General features: G+C 52.1%; 1 protein-coding gene across 3 annotated transcripts in view; it reads right to left on the bottom strand.

The window, feature by feature from the left end:
* Positions 1–7165, bottom strand: part of PDE9A (phosphodiesterase 9A) — a 140587-nt gene that overhangs the window by 56412 nt on the left and 77010 nt on the right. The window lies entirely within an intron of this gene.

Genomic DNA, 7165 nt, shown 5'->3' with positions numbered 1-7165 from the left:
ACACACACACACACACACACACACACACACACACGCTCAAAGTAGGCCAACAAATCATGCTGGAGCAAACCTCTCTAGAAATCAAACACACAGACAAACATCTTGACTCAAGCCTCACATCTTACACACACACACACACACACACACACACACGCTCAAAGTAGACCACAGGCATCGTGAGTAGAACACCAAAACGTCTCAAGTGAAAAGGAAGGACTGACTTTGGGAGGGAGAACTTGGGGCTTGACACCAGAAGCACTACTTGTCAAGGACAAGAGAGAAGGAGCCTGTGGACTGGATCGAACGTAAAACTCTTGCGTGGAGAATGATCCTGTTGCCAGGAGGAAAGGGCATGACGCAGAAAATATTTGCAGGCCACAGAGCGGGCAAATGGTCCGCAGACAGCGTACCTCACTCACGCAGACCCACTGGCATCGAACTGATTGCAGGCACAGCAGCCCTAAGGCACGGAGGAGAACCGCCTGCAGGGTTTCCAAGGTTTCAACTCTTGATGCCGCGGTTCTCAACCTTCCGAGTGCCGCCACCCTTTCCTACAGTTCCTCCTGTGGTGATCCCCCACCATAACATTATTTTTGTTGCTACTTCCTACCTGTAATTTTGCTACTGTGATGAATTGGGCAACCCCTGTGAAAGGGTCATTTGACCCCCAAAGGGGTCACGACCCACAGGTTGAGAACCACGGATTTATGGAAGTACACTGCCACATCTTTCTCTCCCAGAGAGGCTGGTGCTGTCAAACCATCAGGTGAGGGCTTTCACCAGGGACCTTTCGAATGTGCTAAAATTCAACAGCAAAAGCCAAGCAATCCAAGCAGAGATTGTGCAGAGACACGGAGGGGCATTTCATGATCAATAAGCAGTGGAAATGACGCCCAGTATCATTAAACTAAAAAACAGACCAAACTCACTGCCCTCAAGTGGATTCCAACTCACAGCAACCTTACAGGTCAGGGTAGAACTGCCCCAGTGGGTTTCTGAGACTGTAACTCTTTACGGGAACAGAAAGTCTCCGTTTTCTCCGGCAGAGCAGGTGATGGATTTGAACCGCTGACCTCGAGGTTAGGAGCCCAACACGTCATCCTATGGCGAGTAGTTCAATAAATGTTGGCCTGTCGCTGCGCAGAACACCACTCGGCAATAAACAGTTAGGTGTCCACAATAACTGAGAATTATGCTGAGGGAAAAGGCCAATTCCAGAGGTTACATATTACATGACTTCTGTTTCTCTTGACGTTTATGTTTCATTATGAATTGGGTGAAAGTTTACAGAGCAGATCTGCGTCCTAGTCAACCATGCACACGCAGTTTGATTGACACGTGACTTCTTTATAGACCGTTCCCGAGAAAAGCGAAATCAGAGAAATTGAGGTCTCTGATGAGTGGCTGCCAAGGACTGAGGGAAGGGTGGAGGGAAGGAGGGAAGTGGGTGGGGCTGTGGAAGGGCCACATGGGGCGTCCTGTGGGGATGGAATGTTCCGTACCTGGACTGTGTCAATAGCGATAGCCTCGGGGACACTGTACTGCGGTGTTATAAGAGGTGACCTTTGGGGGACCCGGACAAAGGCCGCGCCAGTTCTCTGGCTATGATTCCTTGCAATTGCATGCACATCTATAGTTATTTTAAAAGAAACATTTTTATTCATTTAAAAATTATTGATCAGCAGAGAAGAGGGAGGGGGGAGACGTCAGAGTGTAACTGATGACAAAACAATAATAATTTATGAATTATGAAGGGTTCATGAGGGAGGGTGGGAGGGAGGGGGAAAATGAGCAGCCGATATTAAGGGCTAAAGTAGAAGGCAAATCTTTTGAGAATGATGAGGGCAACAAACGTACAAATGTGCTTGACACAATGGATGTGTGAATGGATTGTGATAAGAATTGTACAAGCCCCCAATAAAATAATTTAAAAAAAATGACTGATCAGATGGAATTAAAAGGAAGAGGAAGGGTTGTCCTTTGGGCATGTGAGAGGTCACCTCGTTAACCTTACAGCATTCGTAAAGCTGCCTTTTATGATTGTTATGTGCCAGCAGTAAGAACGCCTCGGGCTACTTTGTCCCACACCTTCCCTCTTCCTGGACAAAGGCTTGTGTTAGCAGCGGTCACATTGGCTGGCCCTGACTCATAGCAATCTCATGGACAAAAGCATTGACATACTGTACTCAGTTCTGGGGCGCCCAGGAGGGGTTGTGTTCCATAGGGCTGTCCAGGGTGATTTTTGGAAATAGTTCACCGGGACCTTCTTCCACGTTCATCTTCCTCTGGAAGCTACACTATAACTTCTTCAGCATCAGAGCAACACAACCCTCCACTGGCAGAGGGGCGGTGGCTGGGCGTGAGGCCCAGTGGAGGGGAATGGACCCCAGGTCTCCTGCCTGCATTGAACTGCCGCTGCCCCCGGACCAGGGCACAGAGTCCAACTCACTGCCAACGAGTCCGTGCTGATGCATGGCGACCCCAGGTGGGGTTCTGAGACGTTGACTGCTGGCAGGAGTAGAAAGCCCAATCTCTCCCCTTTCCAAGGGCCACCAGGTAGACTGCAGCCCAGTGCATGACTATGACACCGCCAGGCCTCCTCCAGAGCTGGGCAGATGTTCACCTTGTGCTCCGTGCTCTCGCTACACCTCAGTGCACACGGCATTCATGCCAAAAGATTGGTTGTCTTCAAGAAGGCGATGGGTGCAAAGCTGAGAACGCCCCATGGGAATGGCTGAGGGGCTATTGCCCAGCTCTGGACATGTATTGCATACAATACAAGAACAACAGAGCCCAATGGGCTCCCTGAATAGTCTCTTTAGATAACACAACATCAACATCCCTTTGCAAGAGGAAAGGAACGGTAGGCAGGCTAAAGGCTGACGACATCCATACCTCCGTAAACAGAGCCCTGGTCAGGAGTAGGATGACTCCTTCCCTGCCCAAGGGTCCCTGGAGTTCTAGCACAGGCCACCCCTTCCTCCTAGGGGACCCTAGAATTTAAGAGTGAATCACAAGTTAATGAGTGGGAAGCCCACAGCACTGTGGCTGGCATTTGGTAAGAATTACTGGTGTTACCTATTGTTGTTCTTGCTGGAGTGACTATTGTATCCGTAGGGTGCTGTGAGGCTGGAAGCTTTGTCTCAAACACCAGCAAGTGGACAGGTTGGAATGGACTTCCCAGACAAAGGCAGACCAGGAAGAAAGACCAGGTGTTCTGCTTCTGAAAATTCACCAGTGACCATCCTTTGGGTCCCAAGAGAATGATGCTCAGTTTGGTGCTGGAGGAACTGCTTGACTGGAAGGCACCCAAAATACACAGTGGCCCCAACAGTGGAGATGAGCAGACCAGCCATGAGGAAGATGCTGTAGGACCGGGCAGCCCCCCGCGCGTGAATGAGCAGTGGTGGGCCTATGGCAGATTCCCTGCCTTCCTACGAAGACGCAGGTTCGAGGGTGGCTAATGCACCTCAAGTGCAGCCACCACCTGCTTGCCCGCCGAGGCTTGGGGGTGACTAGGTGCTGGACAGTGAGTCCACGGAGCTTGCAGGCAAAGATGGAAAAGGAAGAAATGGCCGGCAATCCGCTTCTGAAACCCTGTGGGTCACCATGATTCACGCTGTAACTGACCACTCTCAACATGGGGCAGGACCAGGCAGCATCTAGCTGGTTCCAGGCCACTCTGGAGTCGGTCTGAGGCAAGCGCTGGCACTTTGGGTGCCTGTGAATCTACCATTCCAGCTGGAGCCATCTAACGGAGGGGTTCCTGGGCCTGGTCCCAGCTCATCTAGCATCGAACTCAGGACAGGAACGAGACCTCTGAAGGTGACGGGCGTTGCCCAGGGCAGCTGCAGCTTCAGATTCAGCAGGTCAGGGGGCAGGCTGGGCATCCATCCCGGGTGGTGGTGGTGGTGGAGGGGGCACCCAGTTGTTGGCACGACGGGCCAGGGCACAGCCCACCCTCGAGCCCCACACTTCACCCATGCTGGAGGCTGCTGCCCACTCCGCCTTGGGCTGCTGCAGACAGGCCCAGGAACCTGTGTCCACCTCCCCCACTCCTTCCAGAAATGGGTCACGTGTTTCAGGCAAGTCCTGCACCTGCCCGGCACAGGACGGGAACGTTCAGTCGAGCTGATCGATTGGCCCGCTGAGCATGGAATTCCGGCTCCTGAGATTGGTATGCTAATTTGATTGCACAGCCGGATGATGACTCCGGTCTCCTCTTTGTCTTGTGCCGACAGAAACAGCCACAACCACAATTCCTGGAGTCCTCCACACGCCTCCGCACATACCGCTCTCCCCCCAGGCAAACACACGCACGCAGCGATGACATTACTCAACCGCCATGGCTGAGTGCTAGGGGACTTCACACAAAGGTGGGTGGTTCAAACTCACTAGCTGCGCCTTGGGAGGAAGCTGTGGCAGCCGGCTTTCATAAGGGTGACCGCCCTGCAAGCCCTACGGCACAATTCTAGTCTGTCCTATTGGATCACCCTGATTCCCAAACGCCTTGACAGCACCACCATCACACGGCATTAGGAATATTCTGACCCCTACCCTGGGTACCACCGGGAGATCACAGGCTACGGGGCAGAGGTGGGTCAGTGGTAGAATTCGTGCCTTCTATGCAGGAGTCCTGGTGGCATAGTGGTTACACATCGGGCTGCTAACCACAAGGTCAGCAGTTTGAAACCACCACTCCAGGAGAGGAAGATGAGGCTTTCCACTCCTGTAAAAAAGGTGGTCTCGGAAACAAACAGGGGTAACGTGACCCTGTGCTGAGTCCGAATCGATTCTAGGGCAGTGAGAGTTTGGGTTTATGCAAGAGTTCCAGGTTTGATTCTCAGCCAAGGCACTTCAAGTGCAGTTGTCCCCCTGCGCCCCCCACCCCCATATGCCATTATGATTCTGCAGGGTTCTAGCAGAGCTTTACATCTGAGATGGTCTACTGGCAATTACCTATTTCCAAAACCCAGCCAGTGCAAACCCCACGGATCACAAGACGCTTGACGCAGTCGTGCAGGGGTTGCCCCGAGTTGGGGGCCGGCTGGCCGACAGGCGGTAACAATGACAACATTAGGATGCATAATATCCTACAAGCATATCTGCCCTGCTTCGGAGTTCACAAGCTCCGTGCCAACCTCTCCTGGTGGGCTGACAATTGTATCACACCACTGAGCTAATATTTACTAGTAATATGTTGTAATGAGCCATATGCCCCCTTATTGGGAGTCTCAGCCTGGAGAAACAGAACCCGAGGCCCTGGAGGGTGGAGGAAGGCATTCTTTAGGACCTGTCCCCAGGCCCCTGCCCCCAGGCTTTGGTAGAGCCCCCTGTTTCCAGGGCCTAAGAGCCAGGCTCTGCCAAAGAAGGCCAGGGATGGCAGGCACACTCTCGGGTTGAGGACTCCAGAGGCACCTCACCATTCTGGGAGTGTCACAGAGCCCTGCTGACTTGCAGGGGACAGGAGGGAATCAAGAGGGGCCCAGACTCACCTCCTGTCCCACTTTCTCTTTCTCTCTCTTCTGGTCCCTTCAGTTGCCCCCCAGTCTCGCTACCAGTTGAAGATTGTTTTAACCCAGGGAACAGTCATTGACAATCCACTGTTTATGGATGTCATAAAGTGAGGACCTTTCCTTTATAACCCAGGGCACAATAAAGTTACGATTCACAGCTACCTCACCTCTCTTCTTAAAGACACAGGGGCCTCTCCAGGGTCTGTTTCCACCAAGAGATCCCGCGCATTCATCAACCGCCAGATGGTTTGTTTGGACTTTTGACAGACGATATGTTCTCACCTTCTGTCTGCCAACCGTTCGGATGTCACAAGAATCGGAAAAACGCTCTGAAGCACGCTGGGGACCAGCTTTCAAAGTTGTCAAGACCGTTTCTGTCCTCCGCTTCTGGAGAGAGGACTTGTTTCCATTTGACTTAAGGTGTTTGTATACAACCTCTCCCCGAGTCTCGCCCTCCTTCCTGGCTTGGTTTGAAAACCAAGAGAAATGACTCCAGACAACTAGCCACGCAAGTTTCTTTATGGCTTTGCAGATAACAACCCCACCGCACTGTTTACTGAGCTGTGTGTTCCAGGCACTGCCTGGTGGTTTGCATATGTTAACTCAGCTAATCCTCCTAATAACCCTGCCATTTCTCTTTCTCTGACCCACTGTGGCTGCGTAATATTGGCAGGGTGCCAAGTCACGGCACTGCAGCTTCCCCACTGGCCGCCCAAGGCATGTTTCCATTTACAGCTGCACAGTCGGGCAGGGCTGCACTCGCGCCTACCCATGGTGGGGAAGATGGAAAGATGTTCGGCCCGCACTCCTCTCCTCGGAGAAAATGGCAAAAGGCACTTCCCCTCCTTGCATCCCCTCTCCCTAAGGGGCAAGCATGGGGGGCATTCCATATTCTTGAGGACACTTGCTCCCAGAGGGCTCTGGGAAACAGGTACAGGTTGTACCTGCTCGTGGGGCTTTGCCCATGGCAGGCCAGCCCGTGAATGTCACTGAGGACCTGGTCCCCTTGGGGACCGCTTCATGACTGTGAAGCCAGAGGGGGCTCCACTTCTCAGTCTCTGGGCTTGGACTTTGTGCCAGTTGGCCTCACATGATCAGGAATAATTCTGTCTGCATGAATTCTGCCGCAATAAGCCAATCACTTCTGGCATAAATATGTAACTCGCCCGGCTACTAACTGAAAGGTTGGCGGTTCAAACTCACCTATGGGTATCTTGGAGGAGAGGTTCTGAGTGCTCTGCTCCCAAAGGGTCACAGCTTGAAAACCCTGTGGAGGAAGCACTACTCCAGGGGTCACCAGGACTTTGAATTTACGGCAGCTGGTTTGGTTTTGATGTCGTGGTACAAGTGGCAAAACCCTGGTGAGGATCTAACGAGGCACGTGCCTGTTTTGCAGGCCAAAGTGCTGGCTACACCTGTGGGTTTTAACATGTTACACACAGCTGTAGCAAGAGAAATACAGGATAGCCAATCGGTAGGTTAACTCCATTACCCAAAGTATGAGACTAGGTGAATAAAGTATGGCAATTCCACAAAATGAACTGCTATGCAGAGTAAAAGGAAAAGACGACGACGAGGCTTTCTACAGCAGTAAAGAGTTACAGACTCTGAAACTCACGGGGGAAGTTCTACCCTGTCCTTGGGTCAAA

This window comes from Echinops telfairi, unplaced genomic scaffold (genome assembly GCF_000313985.2).
Source record: "Echinops telfairi isolate 266 unplaced genomic scaffold, ASM31398v2 ScPeMD7_7469;HRSCAF=8507_0, whole genome shotgun sequence".
NCBI classification, from domain to species: Eukaryota; Metazoa; Chordata; class Mammalia; order Afrosoricida; family Tenrecidae; genus Echinops; species Echinops telfairi.
Note: the sequence above shows the minus strand (reverse complement) of the source record. Positions and strands in the feature narration are given on the sequence as shown.